This window comes from Dendrobates tinctorius, unplaced genomic scaffold (genome assembly GCF_039654945.1).
Source record: "Dendrobates tinctorius isolate UK_male_01 unplaced genomic scaffold, ASM3965494v1 ptg000016l, whole genome shotgun sequence".
NCBI classification, from domain to species: Eukaryota; Metazoa; Chordata; class Amphibia; order Anura; family Dendrobatidae; genus Dendrobates; species Dendrobates tinctorius.
Window position 1 is genome coordinate 65,019,732 of NW_027361684.1, and position 22,680 is coordinate 65,042,411.

The 22,680-nt window shown below is 46.7% G+C and overlaps 1 protein-coding gene across 1 annotated transcript in view; it reads left to right on the forward strand.

Moving 5' to 3' along the window:
* LOC141080594 (granulocyte-macrophage colony-stimulating factor receptor subunit alpha-like) overlaps positions 1-22,680 on the forward strand; it is a 116,268-nt gene that overhangs the window by 51,025 nt on the left and 42,563 nt on the right. The gene's annotated exons all lie outside the window — the stretch shown is intronic.

Sequence of the window (22,680 nt, forward strand, 5' to 3'; positions counted from 1 at the left end):
GTTCTGACCATCTGACCCTTTGCTATGATCCGCTATCTTTCTGATATTCTTACCTCGGACCGCTACCTGACCACACCTCTGTCTTTTCCCTCTGTTTATGACTTACTCTCCTGGTTTCTGACCTCGGACTCATTCACTACCCTGATGTAATGACACCGGTAGTGTCCCTGAGGAAGCCTAGGGGGCACTAGCAGGGGGCACGGGACTGAGTGCAGGGAGTGTGAGAACTGAGGCACACAGGACCTGAGACTAAGCAGTCATGTGACAGCAGGGGGCAGAGTCACTGCAAGTGAGGATGGGGAAGCAGCTGAGAATGTGGAATACAGGGCAAAATTGATAACAAAGTCAGTAGCAAGCCTTGGGTCAGAAGCCAACCGAGAGCGAGGAAGGACAGAACAGTACCGAGGAGAAAACAGAGGCAGAAGTTAGGGGACAAACCAGGTCATACACAGCAAAGCTCACACACACAGAGGCACAACGATTACAGATGAGATGAGTAACCTGGGTCAGTTTCCTCTAACCGAGTACAATCAAGTATCAGCGACACTGAAACCAGAAACTACCAGCATTAAATAGTTGCCCCAGAACCAAAAAGAGGCAAACTCACTTAACCCTGACCTGACCAGGATGGAGCTAGAACCAACTCGTCCTGAGTCATGACAGTACCCCCCTCTCAATGGGGGGCCACCAGACCCCAAGGTTTCCAAGGAAATCGGGCATGAAAGACGATAGGCATGAACCGATCGGACAGGAACCCAAGATTGGTCCTCTGGACCATACCCCTTCCAGTGCACAAGATACTGGAGGGTACGACAGACCAACCGGGAATCTACGATGCGCTCCACCTTGTACTCCTCCTGATACAATACAGGTGGCGCGGGACCCAATGATCCTTCTTCCACAGCCCCCAATGGTTTCAGCAGGGCCCTATGGGATACATTGGGGATCTTAAAATACAATGGGAGGCGCAAACGAAACGCCACTGGGTTAACCACTTCCGTGCACTCATGAGGGTCAATAAACTTAGTCCCCAATTTCGTCGAAGGAACTTTAAACTTAATGTTCCTGGTGGACAGCCACACTTTATCCTCAACCCGGAGAGCAGGTCCCACAGCCCGTCTCCGGTCCACAAAAACTTTAAACTTCCTCTGGACCTCCCGCCACAAATTCCCCAACTCCTGTACAGCCACATCAGCCCCAGGGCATCTGGAGTCCAAACGAGAAAACGCCCCAAAGTGTGGATTGAACCCGTAATTGCAGAAGAAAGGGGAGTGGTTAACATGGTTATTGAACACGAACTCTACTAAAGGCAAGAGATCACACCAATCATTCTGACAGGAAGTGGAAAGATAGCATAAAATATGCTTCAACGACTGGTTGGTCCATTCAGTCTGTTCACTGGTCTCTGGATGATATGCAGATGAAAAGGACAACGCAACCCCCAACCATTTTCAAAATGTTCTCCAAAACCTGGACACAAACTGCAGTCCACTGTCAGACACCACACTCAAGGGCACACCATGCAATCGAACCACATGCTGTATGAACATCCTAGACAAGGTCTCCACAGAGGGCAACGCCACCAAGGGTACAGTGTGCTTCGAAAACCTGTCCACCACCACCTAAATGACAGTATTATCATTGGAAGAAGGAAGATTGGTGATAAAATCCATGGAAAATGTGTCCCTGGTTTATGAGGAACTGGCAACAGCACCAACTCCCCTGCCGGCCGGTTATGAGAGCTCTTAGCGCGGGTACAAACTTCAAAGGTAGACACAAACTTTTTAACATCAGACGTAAGTGAGGCCCACCAAAACCCTCGTGATGGCCCCACGAGTAGTCGAGATCCCAGGATGTCCACTCAGGGCTGAATCATGGAACTCCTGAAGAACTCTGAGTCGAAACTGAATAGGAACAAACAGTTTATCAACTGTTTTGGATAGGGGAGCCTGAGACTGAGGTTCCCGAATCTCCTGTTCTCACCCTGACGACACATCAGCCACCACCACCCCAGGTTGAAGAATGGAGGATGGAGGCTCTGGGGGAGAAACTGGATCTAGACTCCGGGACAAGGCATCGGCTTTCACATTCTTGGATCCCGGATGAAACCTGATTGAGAACTGGAACCAGGAAAAAAAGTGACCATCTAGCCTGCCTAGGGGTCAACCTTTTAGCAGACTCAATATACGCCAGGTTCTTGCTATCAGTAACCACATTAATGGGATGAGCCGCCCCCTCCAAAAATGTCTCCATTCTTCAAAGGCCATCTTAACCACCAGAAGCTCCCGATTGCCCATGTCATAATTTCTTTCTACCAGGGAGAAGAAGGCGCATGTTCTTAGATTGGACAAGATGGCGGGCCCATGGGACAACACCGCCCCACCCCCACCTCTGAGCCGTCAACCTCTAACACGAAGGGTTCAGATGGATCTGGTTGAACCAGAACCAGGGCAGTCTGAAGCATTTTTTCAAAGGCAGAAATGCCAGTACTGCTGAGGCCGACCAGTTCTTAACATCAGCCCCCTTCTGTGTCAAGTCGGTGAGGGGCTTGACCACTTGTGAGAACCCCATAAAGGGAATCTAATTATAGAAGGATAGGGAAAATGAAGGGAGGTCAGCTCACCAGTCTCGGTTGCGATCCATAATCCTCCTGCGCACGGAGTCACCTTGATCAGGGGTGTTGACTGAAGCAAAATAAAGGATGGAATCTCCAGCGCTGGACTTCAGTTAAAAATACATCATTTATTGTAAATTCTTAAAATAGAACAGAAAAAAGTATGGATAAGGACATACAGGCAGATGGGGTCTCTGGTGGTCTCCAACCAACGCGTTTCGACCTAGAGAGTCTTACTCAACTTCGGGGACCGGACCCCGGCCTTGCACTGAGAACTTGAGGAAGGGCTCTGCTCTAACCCTAGTCCTTAGTTCTCTTCTTCTCCTTACGTTCCGTACAAATCAATCTTTCTTATGGAGAATTAGGCTTTCTGAATATCTCTTTCCTGTGCCAGCAGACTCTGGTCACTGAAGTCTTCTGCAGCACTTCCTTCCATCCATCCCACTCAGGGATCTTCTCTCACAGACAGACCAAGTCAGACTGACCTAGTCCTAAAGAACTGCTGCTCTCTTGTGCAGACTAAGCTCCACTCACCTCCCAGCACTCTTCGTGTTCCAAGCAGGGAGCCACCAAAGGTGCTTTGCTACACTACTATGTTGTGTGGGATGAAGGTGTTGGAGTGTGGTCAGGTGTCTCCACCTTACCTGAATGGTGGGGTACCACACCTCAGAAGGAGGTGAAGTGCCTCTGTGGTGACTTAACCCTCAGGGGCACCACATACCCCACGTCAAACACACCACGTCCATGGGCTGCAAGTGAAACAAAGATAAAACAAATAAGGAACATACAAAAAATTTTGAATGCTTAATAAACAATACTTATCTAAACTTCCCAATTTGGGAGGTACTGACTCTTGAACATTGCAGAACAGTTTAACTAATTATCTATACTTAATATATTAAAAGCTATATTATCTAATTTAAAGTGCTATGGTACCAGTTCAAGTATTATTCTTCTACACAAATTCTTCTTTGTCTTTCACTTTTTTCCATCTTTGACCTTGGGTGACAACTGCTGAAATTTATTCAAATTTCACATCTTTATTAAAGTACTACAATTTAGTCTAAATTCTGCAAAATATTCATTCCTAATCCAATACCTAGATACTACTATCAAGTAGAGTTGAGCGACTTTTGGTTTTTTAGGGTCGCGTTTCGTTTCGTGAAACCCGACTTTTCCAAAAGTCGGGTCGAGCAAGATCGTCCGATTATAGGGAAAAGTCGGGGTCGTACCGAAACACGAAACCCAATGTAAGTCAATGGGGAATAAAAGTCGGCAGTGAGAGGAGGACAGGAAACACACCAACAGTGCCCATTTGAATGCCAAAAGCATCAATTCTTCTTACTTAAGCTTGTCAACCTTAATTAACTTCATAATACAAATTACGCACTGAAAAATGGGGGTTATTTGGCTACAGTTGTGGGGGGGGAGGGCTGGCTCCAGGTTTTCATGTGCCCTGGGCGAAAGAGCGCCCCTTTAACACATACCACAACTCATCATGCTCCGATACGGCAGAGAAATAGCGGTATAGTACAATGAAAAATACTTCACTTTTTACATCTCATGACGAGGCCCATCTATTTCTCCATACAGAATCATTGGTCCCATATAATGTTTGAAACAGTATATGATGAGCTCCACATAATACTACAGTATATGTTGGTCCCCATGGATGAAGCTCCACTGTCTTATGGGCCCAAATAATGCTCCAAACATAATGGGCCCAATTTCTAATGCTCTAGTGTATAATGGGCCCTGTAAATGCTGCTCCAGTGTCTGATGTCCACCTTTGGAATGTTCCAGTGTATGGTGGGCCCCATCTATCATTCTCCAGAGTATAGTGCTCCCCAAAAATTGCTGTCCCAACATTGAAAACAATCAAATAAGTCTCCTCGCTAGGGAATCCCTGTACTTGTCTGGACTCCTCGTCGTCCCCATCTTCCATCTCACTGCACAGCATTTCAACTTTGCAAGTGCTGTGATCCTGAGCAAGCAGGGGGGGCCCACTCGTTGGCGACGGCACTGGCACAGGGCCCCTGATAGTACGGTGGTGTGTCTGACGGCGGGTGAGCCGAACCTGCACTTTCATCTGCAGCTTCCTCTTTGTCACCGTGTAAAATGGAACTGTATATGGGAAGGGTAACCCTTAGTTTCATCAGGGTCAGATTCAGGCCGTGTAGCGTGCGAGGGGAATGTAGTGGTCTGGGTCAATGTACCAGCAGATTCATCGAGCAGTGGCTGGGCATCAGTGCACTTGTGTCGCCCCCAGGAGTACGGTTGCCACAGTGGCATTACCTTCTTCCTAGGGAGTGTGATGTCATGCTTGGGAGCAACGAACGATCTCTCTAGCAGGTTAACTGATTGGGCGGCGTTATTCCCACGAGTCATGACCCTCCAAACAGTGTTCATGAAGGCAAAGTGTTTGTTTTACGTGGGCAGTATGGTTGCAAAGCTGAACCTTAAAGGAATGTCCAGAAGGGCACCACCAGGAGAGGAGCCTACGGTTAAATTCGACTCCACCTGGGAAACCTCAACCATGCCAGCTACAGAACAGATGCACACATTGCAAGCTTAATTCCGTTAACGAACGAGACTCCGTCATGCCCCGCGGTCCGAGTCCGGCTTACTAGAGGGACACGTGAGGCTCTGGTACATGAGATTGGCCAATAACTGGTGTGTCATGCCCTTACATGTCCGTGGCTGCATGTGCGCTACACTGAAAAGGCCAGCGTTTGTCGCTTACAGGTGCAGATAACCCGCTGAACAACGTTAGTGATGGGGATCACTGATTACAATTATTACCCGCGAACAATGATTTCCCAGTAAGTGCAGGTCAACCGCAGTTCCGGAATTAGGCCTAACTGTCATTCCTGAAAAAATGAAAAACTTACGTATGCAAACCACAGGTGCTGTAGCTTGCTTAACAGCTCGCCAGCCGTTCTCACGCCCAGTATGGATTACACGTGATTGCACAAAGGTGAGAAAGGGTACTGTATCCCCAGATAACATGTATGGATAGCGTACACATTCAAAATATATGTCTATACATCAGGAGGCAGGCTCAGACGGTGTTAGGCCCAGTATGGATTGCACGTGATTGCACAAAGGTTAGAAAGGGTACCGTATCCCCATATAACATGTATGGATAGCGTACACATTCAAAATATATGTCTATACATCAGGAGGCAGGCTCAGACGTTGTTAGGCCCAGTATGGATTGCACGTGATTGCACAAAGGTTAGAAAGGGTACCGTATCCCCAGATAACATGTATGGATAGCATACACATTCAAAATATATGTCTATACATCAGGAGGCAGGCTCAGATGGTGTTAGGCCCAGTATGGATTGCACGTGATTGCACAAAGGTTAGAAAGGGTACCGTATCCCCAGATAACATGTATGGATAGCGTACACATTCAAAATATATGACTATACATCAGGAGGCAGGCTCAGACGGTGTTAGGCCCAGTATGGATTGCACGTGATTGCACAAAGGTGAGAAAGGGTACCGTATCCCCAGATAACATGTATGGATAGTGTACACATTCAAAATATATGTCTATACATCAGGAGGCAGGCTCAGACGGTGTTAGGCCCAGTATGGATTGCACGTGATTGCACAAAGGTGAGAAAGGGTACCGTATCCCCAGATAACATGTATGGATAGCGTACACATTCAAAATATATGTCTATACATCAGGAGGCAGGCTCAAACGGTGTCAGGCACAGTATGGATTTGACGGCCCAGACTACACAGCGGAGGAGCAGGGAGAGGTAAAGATTGCAAATGCTGGGGCCCTGCCCAAGCAAGGGGGGCCCACTCGTGGGTGTCGGTACTGGCACTGGGCCCCTCATAGTACGGCGGTGTGTCTGACGGTGGGTGTGCACTACCACCGTCAGAGACACTTGATTGCACTATGAGGGACCCTGTGCCAGTGCCCGCGCCCAAGAGTCGGCCTACCCACCTGTCCAGGGCATCGGCACTCGCACGGTGTCATGCGCTAGGTGGTGACCCCGGCCATGGGGGGGGAGGCAGCACAGTTAGGGAGTTTTAGAAAGTGGCATATGTTGATGTTGGACATTCAGCTGATGCAAAAGGTAAAATAGGTCAAGTCCCAGGAAGAGGTGGACCAAAGCAAGCCATTTTTCTGTCACCCTATGTGTCATCAGGGGAAGGTGGGACAAAATCCTTGGAAACCCATGCATGGTTCATTTTAATGAAGGTTAGATCATCCACATTTTGGGTTGACAGACGGGTCCTTTTTTCTGTCAGGATTGATCCAGCTGCACTGAAGACTCTTTCAGATAGCACACTTGCAGCTGGGCAAGCAAGCTCCTGTAAGGCATATTGTGCCAATTCAGGCCAGGTGTCCAGTTTAGCGGCCCAATAGTCAAAGGGGAATGACCTGTGTGGGAGAACATCGATATGGGAGGAAAAGTAGTTTGTAACCATAGTTGACAACTGCTGTCTCCTGTCACTTTCCATCGATGCAGTATTACCAGTTGAATCATAGAATCATAGAATCGTAGAGTTGGAAAGGTCCCCCAGGGCCATCTAGTCCAACCACCTGCTCAAAGCAGGATTCGCTAAATCATCCCAGTCAGATGTCTGTCCAGCCTCTGTTTGAAGACTTCCATTGAAGGAGAACTCACCACTTCTCGTGGCAGCTTGTTCCACTCATTGATCACTCTAACTGTCAAAAAGTTTTTTCTAATATCTAATCTGTGTCTCCTCCCATTCAGTTTCATCCCATTGCTTCTAGTCTTTCCTTGTGCAAATGAGAATAAAGTTGAGCCTTCTACAATGTGACAGCCCTTTAGATATTTGTAGACAGCTATTAAGTCTCCTCTCAGTCTTCTCTTTTTCAAACTAAACATTCCCAAATCCTGCAACCTTTCCTCATAAGACAGGGTTTGCAGACCGGTCACCATTCTGGTCGCTCTTTTCTGAACTTGCTCCAGTTTGTTGATGTCTTTTTTAAAATGTGGTGCCCAAAACTGGACACAATATTCCAGATGAGGTCTGACCAACGAGGAGTAGAAGGAAATAATGACTTCACGTGATCTAGACTGTATGCTTCTGTTAATACATCCTAGAATTGCATTTGCCTTTTTTGCTGCTGCATCACACTGTTGACTCATATTCAGTCTGTGATCTATTAGTATACCCAAGTCTTTTTCACATGTGCTGTTGCTTAGCCCTATTCCTCCCATTCTGTATATGCTTTTTTCATTTTTATTGCCCAGATGTAGTACTTTGCATTTTTCCCTGTTAAAAACCATTCTGTTAGTTGCTGCCCACTTCTCCAGTTTATTTATATCTTTTTGAATCCTCTCTCTCTCTTCTCTAGTATTAGCTATCCCTCCTAGCTTTGTGTCATCAGCAAATTTAATCAGTTTACCCTCAATTCCTTCATCTAAATCATTGATAAAGATGTTGAACAATACAGGGCCCAGGACAGACACAGTCTTCCAACTGGATGTGCAGCCATTTACGACCACTCTTTGGGTCCGATCACTAAGCCAGTTATGAATCCACCTAACAGTTGCCTTGTCCATTCCATACTTAGTCATTTTTTCAATAAGGATTGTATGAGATACTTTGTCAAATGCTTTGCTGAAGTCAAGATATACTATATCTACAGCATTTCCTTGATCCACCCAATCAGTGATTCCGTCATAGAAGGAAATTAAGTTAGTTTGACATGACTTATTAGTTACAAACCCATGCTGACTCTGTTTAATCACTTCATTCTTATCCAGGTACTGACATACATGTTGTTTAATAATCTGTTCAAAGATCTTTCCTGGTATAGAAGTCAGACTCACCGGCCTATAGTTGCCTGGGTCCACCTTCATCCCCTTTTTGAAGATAGGAACAACATTTGCTCTTCTCCAGTCTTCTGGGACTTCTCCTGTTCTCCAAGAATTTTCAAAGATTATGGAGAGGGGTTCAAAAATTTCTTCTGCTATCTCCTTCAGTACTCTGGGGTGTAATTCATCTGGACCTGGAGACTTGAATTCATTTAGGTTAGCTAAGTGTTTCCTCACTATCTTTCTGTTTATAGATATCCTGGATTCTTCTATTCCCTTAATAGGACAGTGAAGAACAGTTGATGTTACATTTCCTTTCTGAGAGAAAACAGATGCAAAATAGGAATTTAAAAGTTCGGCCTTCTCAACATCCTGTCTTACCATTTCATCATTTTCATCCTGTAAAAATCCTATAGCATCTTTGACTTTTCTTTTACTTTTGACATATCCCCAAAATCCTTTATTATTGCTTTTGACATCTCTTGCAAGCCTCAATTCATTTTCAGCTTTAGATAATCTGATTTGTGCCCTGCAGGTTCTGCAGACAGCATTATATTCTTCTTTAGATATGCCTCCCTCTTTCCATTTTATAAACATTTTTTTCTTCCTTTTTAGCATGTGCTTAAGTTCTGTGTTCATCCATCCTGGTTTCCTTAAATGCTTCCTATTCTTCCCTCTTTTCGTAATTGTTAACAATTGTGCTTTGAGAATTTCACTTTTCAAGATTTCCCATCCTTCCTGGACATTTTTGTCTTTAAGGATATCCAGCCATTGGATCCCTCCAATTCTCTTTCTGAATCCCTTAAAATCTGCCTTTCTGAAATCTAACCTTGACGTCTGAGTCTTCACAGGTCTTCCTCCTCTAGTTATCCAAAATTCTAAAATAGCATGGTCGCTACCTCCTAGGGTCCCAGCCACTTTTACCTCCTCAACCATTTCCTCCCTGTTAATAAGGATTAGATCCAAGGTAGCAGTTCCCCTTGTTTTCTCCCCTACCTTTTGGAAGATAAAGTTGTCAGCAAGAGAGGATAAGAATTTCCTTGACCTGTTAGTTTTGCCTGAGAGAGATTCCCAACAAATGTCTGGATAGTTGAAATCTCCCATGACAACTAGGTCATATTTTTTGGAGAACTTGGCCATTTGATGCATAAAGAGTTCATCCATATCTTCAGCTTGCACAGGCGGCCTGTAGTAAATGCCTACAATGGTGTCCTTTCCATTGTTCTGTCCTTGTATTCTTACCCAAACAGTTTCCACAGAACTCCCAGTCTCTGAAGCTTCAATCTCTGTGCAGATATACGCGTTTCTAACATACAATGCAACACCTCCTCCTCGTTTATCAAGTCTGTTTCTTGCAAATAAGTTGTATCCTTCTTGTCTTGTATTCCAATCATGTGTATCGTCCCACCAAGTTTCAGTGATTCCAATGACATCATATTTCTTTTCCTGTGTTAGTAGTTCCAATTCTCCTTGTTTGTTGCCCATGCTTTGTGCATTAGTATAGAAACATTTTAGTTTGTGATTGGTTTCTCTTTCTCCAATTTTTTTATTAATTAGATTCTTTTGTCTTTGTTCTTCCTTTCCACTTCTAATAGCAGAGTTCTCAATAGCATTTGTCAGGTGTATGGCTTTTTCTGGTCTTTTGCTTCCCTTCCCATATTGTTCTAGTTTAAAGCTCTCCTTACAAGTGTAGCAAGGCGACTTCCAAATACATGCTTTCCAGTCTTCATAAGGTGCACCCCATCTCTAGCAAGTAGTCCATCGTATAAGTAATTCACTCCGTGATCCAGAAATCCAAATCTTTGCTGACGGCACCATCGACGTAGCCAGTTGTTCACCTGTAGAATCTTATTCCACCTCCTTGTTCCATGGCCATCCACTGGGAGGATAGAAGAGAAGACCACCTGCGCTTCAAGTTCTTTCACTTTCTTGCCTAAGTCTTCAAAGTCTCTGCAGATGGTTTCCAGGTCATTTCTTGCGGTGTCATTTGTCCCCACATGTAGTAGGAGGAATGGGTAGTCATCTGTAGGTCTGAAGAGTTCTGATATCCTGTCAGACACGTCTTTAATTTTTGCACCTGGAAGACAGCACATTTCTCTTGAAGTTATATCCGGTCTGCAGATTACGGCCTCTGTTCCTCTCAACAGGGAATCCCCCATGACCACCACTCTCCGTTTCTTCTTCACAACATTTTTCTTTCTCCATCCAGGAGGACTCTGAAGGCGTACAAGGTTGCTGTTTGTTGGCAAAGTCTTATCCTGATGTATTTCTTCGTTTTCTTGCATGAGAGCCTGGTACTGGTTCCTGAGCAGTATGGGTGCTGACTGCCTCCTGATCCTCTTGCTTCTCTGGGTCACATGCTTCCATTCCTCTCTTTCTTCAGGTGCACTTCGAATTTCTTCTCTTTCTGTAACATGAAGAGATAATTCTGCTCTGTCCAAGAACTCTTCACCTTCCTTAATGATCTTCAACGTAGCTAACCTCTCTTCGAGATTTTGCAACTTTTCCTCCAACAGGGACACAAGCTTGCATTTGTGGCATGTGAAGTTTGGCTTTTCCACTGGTAAGTCTGTGAACATGTAGCAAGAAATGCAGCTCACCAAATGGCTCCTGGCCTCTTCCATATTGAGATTTCTTAAAAACGATGAAAGATGAGCCAAAATTCGCGAGCCAAAACCCAGTGATCGTTGAGCTTGCGGAGACTCTTTGCTTATCCCAGAAGGCACTGGGAATATGCAAATGATCTCCTCAAGACTCTTCCCCTGGTTGTGTGAGCGGTACTTGAAAAATCAGTCCACAACATTGTCATGAAACCCCTGTCTCCAACGCCACTTCTGCTGTGTGCACCACGAACACCTCTGCCAAGCTGACCCCGGCCCGTACGGCTCGTGTGAGAACCATCACCGCTGCTGTGTGCTGGGAATGCCTCAAGCAACCGATTTACCAGAGTTGCTTGTTTATTAGCCAATATTAGGTCAAGGTTCTCCTGTGGCATGATGTTTTGTAATTTGCCTTTATAGCGTGGATCCAGGATGCTGGCCAACCAGTAGTCGTCATCGTTCATCATTTTGGCAATGCGGGGGTCCCTTTTTAGGATCTGCAAGGCATAATCTGACATGTGGGCCAATGTTCCCGGTGTCAATGATGCACTGCGAGTGCTGGTTGGAGGAGCACTTTCTGGCAAATCCACATCCCTCCAGTCACGCACAAACCCTGTACCAGACCTTGCCACGCCAACATTTTCACTTGCCCCACGAGATGCATCCTCCTCCCCTAAGTAATCATCCCCATCATCCTCCTCCTCCTCTTCTTCCTCCACCTCGTCCAGGAGAGGTCCCTGAGCAGACAATGGGTGAATGTCATCAAGGATTCCCTCCTCCTCTTCCTCCTCATCAACATTGGCTGCAGAAGCCTGCTCCTTAAGGTGCGTCAAAGTTAGCATGAGCAGATGCATAAGTGGGATGCTCATGCTTAGGATGGCGTCGTCTGCGCTTACCAGCCGTGTGCATTCCTCAAAACACTGAAGGACTTTACAGAGGTCTTTCAGCTTCGACCACTGCACACCTGTCAACTCCATGTCTGCTCTCAAAGTGCCTGGCCGTGTATCCTCCCACAAATGCATTATGGCCTGCCTCTGCTCGCACAGCCGCTCCACCATGTGCAGGGTGGATTTCCACCTTGTTGCAATGTCGATAATGAGGCGGTGGTTGGGAAGGTGGAGCAATCGCTGCAGCTTCTGCATACGAACGGAGTGTACAGGCGACCGGCGGATGTGCGCGCACAGTCTTCGCACCTTCTGGAGCAGGGCTGTTAACTCCGGATAATTTTAGAGGAAGCACTGCACCACCAGGTTCAAGGTGTGAGCCAAGCAAGGTATGTGGCTGAGTTTTGAAAGGGCTATGGCTGCCACAAAATTACGGCCGTTATCACTAACTACCTTGCCTGCCTCAAGATGTACACTGCCCAGCCATGACTCAGTTTGTCGCTTCAAGTACTCGGCCAGCACCTCGGCGGTATGTCTGTCGCCCAAACACATCATCTGCAACACAGCCTGCTGACGATTTCCACTAGCTGCTCGATAGGGGGACACCTCGTGTGCAACAGTGGCAGCTGCAGATGGAGTGCTCGTACGACTGCGCTCTGTGGACGAGCTTTCGCTTCTGGAGGAGGAGGAGGAGGAGGGTCGAACACCTACAGCCAACTGTTTCCTATACCGTGGGCTAGGCAGCATTGTCCCACCACAGCTGTCCCCTGTGGACCCTGCATCCACCACATTAACCCAGTGCGCAGTGATGGACACGTAACGGCCCTGGCCATGCCGACTGGACCATGCATCAGTTGTGAGGTGCACCTTTCCGCTCACTGACTGCTTGAGTGCATGGACAATGCGGTCTTTCACATGATGGTGGAGGGCTGGGATGGCTTTGCGAGAGAAGAAGTGGCGACTGGGTAGGTCATAGCGTGGTACTGCATAGGCCATGAGTTCGCGGAAAGCTGCGCTTTCCACCAACCGAAAGGGCATCATCTCAAACGAGATTAGTTTGGCATTGTGGGCGTTCAAACCCAGTGTACGTGGATGAGAGACTGAGTACTTTCTTGACCTACTCATAGTGTCTGGGAGGGTGAGCTGGACTTGAGAGCTGCATACGGTGGAAGTAGCGGTGGACAGGGCGGACTGAGAGAGGGTTGATGATGGTGATGGAGTTGGTGTTCTTTCTGATGGCCTAGAATTAGTCTTTCGTTGATATAACAGTGGGATTCCCTGACTGCTGTGGCCTTGCAACGACACCTCAACATTTGCTGCTGTGCTAACCGGTGGGCTTACAGTGGGGGAAACAATATAGCGTTCCTGACTACCTTCGTTGTGATCAGTTGCACATGTGGCACTTGAGGTTTGGTGTTGTGTCCACGCTTGCAAGTGCATGGTGTTTAAATGTCTAAGCATGCAACTGGTATTCAAATTTTTCAGATTTTTCCCTCGGCTAAAGGTCTTTGCGCACTTCTTACAGATAACCTTGGCCTGATCATGAGGATTTTGTTCAAAAAAGTGCCACACTGCACTCTTCCTACTTTGACAGACTTTTTGCGGCCTAGCACGCTGTGATCTTTTGACCCTCTGGACAAGCTGTCCAGCAACTCTTTTGATTTTTGGAACCTGTCTTTGGAGTGCTCCGGGCCTGCCAGATAACAGCTGTTGCAATGTCGATGTCTGCTGTGGATGCTCCTCATCTGAGCTATTGGAAGCAGCACCCTCTTCCCCCAATGGATGCCAATCTGGGTCAACAACTGGGTCATCCATCACCTCCTCTTCAATGTCATGTGCACCTTCCTCTGTGTCACCATGTATGGTGGTATAGTGTGCGGGAAGGGGTACCTGAGTCTTATCAGGGTCAGAATCTGGCTCTGTACACTGCGAGGACAATGTAGTGCTCTGAGTGAATGTACCAGCAGAATCATCCATCAGCGGCTGTGCATCAGTGCACTCCATGTCAGATTCATCTTGGCCTGGGTAATTCACCATTTGACTTGATAATCCAGGCATGGTATGTGAAAACAGCTCCATGGAATAATCAGTAGTATGGCCTGCGTCATCCTTCAATCTTGGTTGGGGTGAAGGACACAAGGAAAGGTGTGGTTCATGAATATGAGCCTCCAATGACGACTCAGTGCTTTTACTTTTTACAACTGAAGAAGAGGAGGCGATAGAGCTGGAGGCTGAGTCAGCAATGTAAGACAAAACTTTTTCCTGATGCTCTGCCTTTAAAAGCGGTTTGCCAACTCCTAGAAAACTAAGCCTTCGAAGCCTTATGGAGCCAGACGATGACGCAGGCTCAACACCTCCTGCATTCGGTCCTATTTTGCTCTTGCCACTACCATCAGATCCACCACCAACACCATCATTACCAGCTGCCAACCCCCGCCCAATTCCACGGCCTCTTCCACCAGCCTTCCTCATTTTTGGTAGAAATGTAGACAAAATCCAACAAACTATATAGTAATGTAAAACAAGGTACAAGGTGTCTATAGTACAGGAGAGATTTTGAATTTCTGCTCACACTAGTGGACACTGGAAACTTTTGGATTGTGTGAGGCCCACTGAATATCTGAGCACTATGTCACAGGCTCGATGGCACAGCTGTGACCAAAGTGACTAGAGGATAAGTGAGATTTTGAATTTCTGCAGACACTTGTGGACACTGGACACTTTTGGATTGTGTGAGGCCCACTGAATATCTGAGCGCTATGTCACAGGCTCAATGGCACAGCTGTGCCAAAGTGACTAGAGGATAAGTGAGATTTTGAATTTCTGCAGACACTTGTGGACACTGGACACTTTTGGATTGTGTGAGGCCCACTGAATATCTGAGCGCTATGTCACAGGCTCGATGGCACAGCTGTGACCAAAGTGACTAGAGGATAAGTGAGATTTTGAATTTCTGCAGACACTTGTGGACACTGGACAATTTTGGATTGTGTGAGGCCCACTGAATATCTGAGCACTATGTCACAGGCTCGATGGCACAGCTGTGACCAAAGTGATTAGAGGATAAGTGAGATTTTGAATTTCTGCAGACACTTGTGGACACTGGACACTTTTGGATTGTGTGAGGCCCACTGAATATCTGAGTGCTATGTCACAGGCTCGATGGCACAGCTGTGACCAAAGTGACTAGAGGATAAGTGAGATTTTGAATTTCTGCTCACACTAGTGGACACTGGACACTTTTGGATTGTGTGAGGCCCACTGAATATCTGAGCGCTATGTCACAGGCTCGATGGCACAGCTGTGACCAAAGTGACTAGAGGATAAGTGAGATTTTGAATTTCTGCAGACACTTGTGGACACTGGACACTTTTGGATTGTGTGAGGCCCACTGAATATCTGAGCGCTATGTCACAGGCTCGATGGCACAGCTGTGACCAAAGTGACTAGAGGATAAGTGAGATTTTGAATTTTTGCAGACACTTGTGGACACTGGACACTTTTGGATTGTGTGAGGCCCACTGAATATCTGAGCGGTATGTCACAGGCTCGATGGCACAGCTGTGACCAAAGTGACTAGAGGATAAGTGAGATTTTGAATTTCTGCAGACACTTGTGGACACTGGACACTTTTGGATTGTGTGAGGCCCACTGATTATCTGAGCGCTATGTCACAGGCTCGATGGCACAGCTGTGACCAAAGTGACTAGAGGATAAGTGAGATTTTGAATTTCTGCAGACACTTGTGGACACTGGACACTTTTGGATTGTGTGAGGCCCACTGAATATCTGAGCGCTATGTCACAGGCTCGATGGCACAGCTGTGACCAAAGTGATTAGAGGATAAGTGAGATTTTGAATTTCTGCAGACACTTGTGGACACTGGACACTTTTGGATTGTGTGAGGCCCACTGAATATCTGAGCGCTATGTCACAGGCTCGATGGCACAGCTGTGACCAAAGTGACTAGAGGATAAGTGAGATTTTGAATTTCTGCAGACACTGGACACTTTTGGATTGTGTGAGGCCCACTGAATATCTGAGCGCTATGTCACAGGCTCGATGGCACAGCTGTGACCAAAGTGACTAGAGGATAAGGGAGATTTTGAATTTCTGCAGACACTTGTGGACACTGGACACTTTTGGATTGTGTGAGGCCCACTGAATATCTGAGCGCTATGTCACAGGCTCGATGGCACAGCTGTGACCAAAGTAACTAGAGGATAAGTGAGATTTTGAATTTCTGCAGACACTGGACACTTTTGGATTGTGTGAGGCCCACTGAATATCTGAGCGCTATGTCACAGGCTCGATGGCACAGCTGTGACCAAAGTGACTAGAGGATAAGGGAGATTTTGAATTTCTGCAGACACTTGTGGACACTGGACACTTTTGGATTGTGTGAGGCCCACTGAATATCACAGCGCTATGTCACAGGCAGAAATTGGCTAGTGTATCACAAACTACAAGGTGTATGTAGAATTGGGCAGAGTAGGAATCTCCCTAGAGTGCAGGTCTGTAAGAACGGAACATGTCCTCGACTTATTCTCTCAGAGTGACACAGATAGCTTCACTGTGGCTGTGATAACAGCCGTTACACGGTACTGTGTGAGGAGCGTACACCGCTGTATGGTGTGAAAAAATGCACGCTCAGTACCTCAGCAGGACAAAAAAAAAAAATTGGGATTGCTTTTAAAAAAGCAGTTTGCAGCTCAGTACCTCAGCAGGACAAAAAAAAAAAAATTGGGATTGCTTTTAAAAAAGCAGTTTGCAGAGCAGTGGGTAAACAGCAATGCAGCTGTCAGGAAGCCTTAGAAGGCAGCCCAACAACCAACACCACTGATACACCACAATATTGCCTCCCCTTGCACTGCACACACAGTGACTGGTGTTTTGTACAGGCACAATCGCTAGCAGCAGAAGCAGTTTTTTTTTCTTCTTCCCTGCCTAACACTCTCCCTACAGAATCAGCAGTAACCTCTCCCTATGCTAAGATCGGCAGAAGTAAGATGGCGGTCAGCGTGCACGCCCTTTTATACCCCCTGTGACTCCCACCAAAGCAAGCCAATCACTTGCATGCCCTTCTGAAAGATGGTGGTGACCCATGCCTATGTCATCACGTTGCCCACAGTGTCCGTGGATCCTGATTGGCTGAAAAAGAGCGCAAAACAAACTTTTGAAACGCGACTTTGGCGCGTAAGTCGCCGACCTCGTGGCCGACCTCATCCTAGGGTCGGGTTTCGTTTCATGAAACGTGACTTTGCCAAAAGTCGGCGACTTTTGAAATTTTTTGACCCGTTTCGCTCAACTCTACTATCAAGTAAACTCTATATAAAATCTGTTCTATTATTATCAACATTTTTATAAGGCACATTATACAATACTTCACATTAAGACATCAATAATTCTTGCACGTGCTGGACACCGCTCCCAGCCGGGATTTCTTGCAGTGTCCTTAGGTTGGAGCAATGCTCCAAGTTGAGGTAGTTCTTATCTATAGAAGACCTATGTAAAACCAAGAGAGGGCACCTTAAAAGGCGCAACTATTTACAAACACAGTTTGTGGATCACTCATTGTCCATGATCTCTGCAGTTCAGTAAGAATGCTGCCAATGCAACTAGGCAAAAACTGGAATCAAAAAGAAAAAAAACATAATAAACGAGAAGGCACAACGGTGCTAATACCCTCCTGGGTAACAGTTAGTTAGCTGGGGAATGTTCTTTATTAGTGGTCTCCTCCTGGGTTGGTGGAAGCTGGTTTCTTCTGCTGCTTCCAGGGGAGAACTTCTGATTTTCCTCTTTCTGTTGATGGTCTACAAATTGCAGGTATTCCTTCTCCCAAGGAGTTAGGTTGGTGGCTGCCTGTGTAGATGGGGTGGCAGCTTGTGGAACTGCTGCCTGGGTACAGCAGGGGTAACACCTTGTACCTGGGGGTGCTGCTCCTTGGCTTCAGGTGGTATCTCTGCTGCCTTGGCTTTTGGTCTGACAGCAGGTGAAACTTGGGTGCTGCCACGTAAGACCTGAGCAAGCACTGAACCATTTCGGTCCACAGGTACAGTTCCCAGCACCAGGATCATGGCAGGGGTGGTGATCATACCTGGTACCTCCCGGTGATGTTCTGGCTCCTTTGCAGGTACAGGGTGGTGAACAGTTGCAGCTGCAACCTCCGGAGCTGCTTGGTGAGCGGGCGGCAGCTGGATCCGAGCTGGCACAGGAGTGGTGCCTGCCGAGGCCTCCGATGGGGACCTGCGCGGCCGCGCCAGGTCCAGGCGGGGATACAACCCCCGCCCGACAGGCTGTTCCGGGGCCCTCATGTATCTCCTCCTTGCAGGCTGCATCCAGTGGCAGTATCGGCTTGGAGGTGGTGGCGGGTGCTGCAAAGGGTATCGCAGCGGTCGTATGTTCCGCAGGTGCTGCCTGGGGTAGAGTTGTTTTTCTCCGCCGCTTTCTCCTGTCCTCCTTTCTTCCATCATGGCGTCCTGGCCTTCTCTCTCCTTCCCGGGCTCCTTTCCGCCACAGGGCTTCGCTCCTCCTTCTGGGGGCGGCGTCTTCTTCCTACTCCTCCATACCAGGCCAGTATACAAACCCCGCTGGGGGTGGGCCATGTCGCTGTAGCATAGAAGTTTAGGCAGGGGAGGCCCAGGACAGTTCGCTCTCATTTCTTAGGACCACCCATGTTGTCACGTCCTTCTTCAACGCGCCAGCGGCCATTTTGAGAGTCCATTTTACAGTCTATAATTTTGGTTATTTTGCACATTCTCAGCAATTAAGTCCAATAAATCTTCCGCACACAGAACCCGGTGGCACCGGGCTTTGTCATCCTGTTCGTGACGCCAAGTAATGGATCGCCCCGTGCCAGGGCCATGGGGTACTCGGTACCGGGCCCGTTGAGTTCAATGGGAGATGTCATGGTAGCTGTGACCCGGTCCGTGGCCCTGGGCATCCATTGTAAAAAGGGGAAGATGTTGAACGTGTGGATGATGATTAAAGTTTATTAGTGAATGATTCGTGACACCACCTGTGGTTTCGGCAATGAAGATGTTAAGCCGACGCTGCAGACAGATCCTCTAGGACAGATGGTGTGGTGCAGCAATGATGCTGTGGCCCTCCACAGGTAGGGCAGTGGTCCCAGGGCAGTGTAGATGAAGAGAGAGTGAGGAGACGTAAATGGTGCAGTGTTAAGCACAGCGACGTAGCAGTGCTGAGTGTGTTGGCGCAGGAATAAGTGGAGGACACCAGGGCATGTAGTTCCAAAGCTTTACTCACAGTCTGTTGTGCATACAGGTGCCCGCATCCATGCCATGTCCTCCAGGTCAGGAGCTCAGCCAACTTCCAGGCAAGATGAAGTACTCCGTTCCAACACTCCGCCAACATGTGCCTTTCCTGAGCGTCTCCCTTCTAGCGCCTATTTGAAGTACTCACAGTACTGAGTTACACTGGAGTTCCTCCTTTCAGATGTTCTTAGAACTCTACTTGTATGGCAGACAGCTGTAGCCTGCTTCGGGGACTCCTTGCTTCTAAGTCCCGGCTCACTCACGTTGCTGTTGTGCCCCCAAGTCTTGTGTGGGAATAAAGTGGTGACAACTTCTATTCCTCCGGTGTCTGCTGCAGGACCATTAGTATCCATACAACCTCAGGGACCGGACTCCGGTCTTGCACTGAGAATTTGAGGAAGGGCTCTGCTCTAACCCTAATCCTTAGTTCTCTTCTTCTCCTTACGTTCCGTACAAATCAATCTTTCTTATGGAGAATTAGGCTTTCTGAATATCTCTTTCCTGTGCCAGCAGACTCAGGTCACTGAAGTCTGCTGCAGCACTTCCTTCCATCCATCCCACTCAGGGGATCTTCTCTCACAGACTGACCTAGTCAGACTGACCTAGTCCAAAAGAACTCCTGCTCTCTGGTGCAGACTAAGCTCCACCCACCTCCCAGCACTCTTCGTGTTCCAAGCAGGGAGCCACCAAAGGTGCTCTGCAACACTACTATGTTGTGTGGGATGCAGGGGTTGGAGTGTGGTCAGGTGTCTCCACCTTACCTGAATGGTGGGGTACCACACCTCAGGAGGAGGTGCAGTGCCTCTGTGGCGGCTGGACCCTCAGGGGCACTACATATGAACCTGCGAATGACTCATTAAGATCCCCTCCCTCTGATATTACGACTGTGTACAGGGACTTAGATTGGAGTCAGCACCAGTGCGTGGCAAGCCTCAAGCCACTACAGCATCACCCACAGTGCTAGCATCCGACATTGCGCCAGCTTCCTTGCTTTGTCGACCAGCGGCAGTGTCCTATGCCACACTGCAGTTGCAGTGCTCTTTGGCATCCGCAGTAGCGACGCCGCACGCACGGTAGGTCTAGACGGACGCAGCTCCTCTGTCTTGGGTCCTGCTCCTGTGACCAGATACCGTGTGTGCATTTACCTGAGACCAGTGACACTAACAGGCTCAGCCTTTTGTGTTTACCTCTGCTGACATCTCTGTTAGCAAGCAGAGATTGCTTAGCGCACTTGGGTGACATTCAACCCGCGTGCGCATTTCCGCCATATTGCTCGTCTGTCACTAAAATACTTAGCAGCAGTGTTTACATCTACTGCACGGTGGACCCCGAGCGGCGAACGCACTTTATTATTTCTTTTTATTTAGTGCGTTCCGCCGTTCCTAACAGATACTTCTTGGTAATCAGTCAGACGCCTCTCTCACAGCCAAACCAGATCTCACACTTTGCACTGACGAGGGGCAGTACCCCGAAACACAGTGTCTGCAAATTGAGATTCTGGCTTGGCTTTTATCCTAAGTCATGTAACAAGGCTCGTTAAAGGGTCAACATTGACTTTTAGGATTGCTACTTCCAATAGGTGGCACTAGAGTTCTAGTTCTCTTCCTCTCTGAAGAGACAATTTGCATAATTAGCATATTTCCCAGAGGAGAAATGATACTTCTTGGATATGGCTAGATGCATCTTTTAATATTTTTTAGTAAATGTTTAACTAAATTAACACAGTGAAGAACCATAACGATTATAGCAATTAGACCTCATTCCAACATAATATATTCACGTATATGTTTAATCCACAGTGTTCATGGAATAAAACACGCGGTATCCGCACAAAAATCATGGAGAGATGTGCAGTTTTGATTGGAGTTATGAATTACAATTACCCATACAAGGTTATGGGTGTGTGAAAATTATGGACAACACACGGATGGCATCAGTGAGCAGTATGTGTGCTCTCTGTGGCAATTTATTTCTTTATTTTTTCCATACAAGAAAATCACTGATGAAAACGCTACTGGTCCACAAGTTAAGGTGTGCTTCTCGCATGCTTAAGCAGCAGACATAGGAGATAGCTGCGGTAGTCGGTTTCTGGGTCCTGTGATCTGCTGCTTCACCGCTCCCCCTCCATCTTCTGGGAAACTCACTTGAGTATAAGCCAAGTGGGGTGATTTCAGCACAATAAAATGTGCTAAAAACCTTGACTTATACTCTAATATATACAGTACATTAACTTAAAATCTAAATGATCAATGATTTTACAATAAGTTGAGAAAATCTGCTGCCAGGTATTGTAGATCAGCTGCTATTGATGTGCACTGCTCCACATTGGCGTGCAGGGCAGCTCTGGTCAATGTTTCCATCTGCCCATGACAGAGCCTTTAGCAGCTGATCCTGATGGTGCCACATGCCAAAACCCCACTGATCCGATTTTGATGATCTAGCCTTATGATAGGTCATCTATAATTTTTGACCAGACAACCCCTTCACATTTGTACCTTATTATATAAGTTGAGGTAAGTCTTATGTCTTGTATTTTTTATGGTCATGTTTGTCTTACTATATGTTGTTTAGCATATATCCAGTATGGCACACAGCTGATTAGCCAAGGTCAATGCACGTTCATTCACATCACACTATGTTTTAAGCAGGAAAAATCAGCCAGTTAGCTATGTAATGACTAAGAACCTCATGAAGTTCAAAACATGTAGGCTAGCTACACCGAGGATGGGTTTTTTTTGCTATTATATGAAGTTAAGTTTCTACAATAAGTTTTTGGGGAGTTTCAATGGTGCATTTTTTTCACTGAGTCAGAAAAGCAGCGTCTTAGGACACGTGCGCACGTTGAGAATTTGGTGAGTTTTTACATCAGTATTTGTAAGCCAAAACTAGGAATGGATCAATCCGAGGAAAAAGTATAATAAAAACATGTCACCACTTCTGTGTTTTTCATCCACGCCTTGTTTTGGTTTACATATACTGAGGTAAAAAAAACTCACCAAACTCTCAATGTGTCCATTACAGTTCTAGCAGCATGGATGTGATTTAGGCCACATGCACACATTTAGAATTTGGTGAGTTTTTTACCCCAGTATTTGTAAGCCAAAACAAGGAATGGGTGAAAAATGCAGAAGTGGTGCCCATGTTTCTATTATACTTTTCCTCTGACTGTTCCACTTCTGGTTTTGGATTTCAAGTACTGAGGTAAAAAACTCATGAAATACTTGTGGGCGCATGGCCTTAAGGCTACGTTCCCATGATGAGCATTTGGTGAGTATATGATGTAGCATTTCTGTACCTATTACCTAATTAGTTTGCTTGCATTTTTTTCCATTGTGTTTTTGGGTGCACTTGTTATACATGCGCTGGTGTGTCATGTTTAAATTCCTTAGTTTTTGATAATTCTTGAGAGTTAGTGATAAAGTCATGTGTGGTTTAGATGATTGTTTAGGTCATGGGAATACAAGGACTACTAAATTAATAAAACTTAATTAA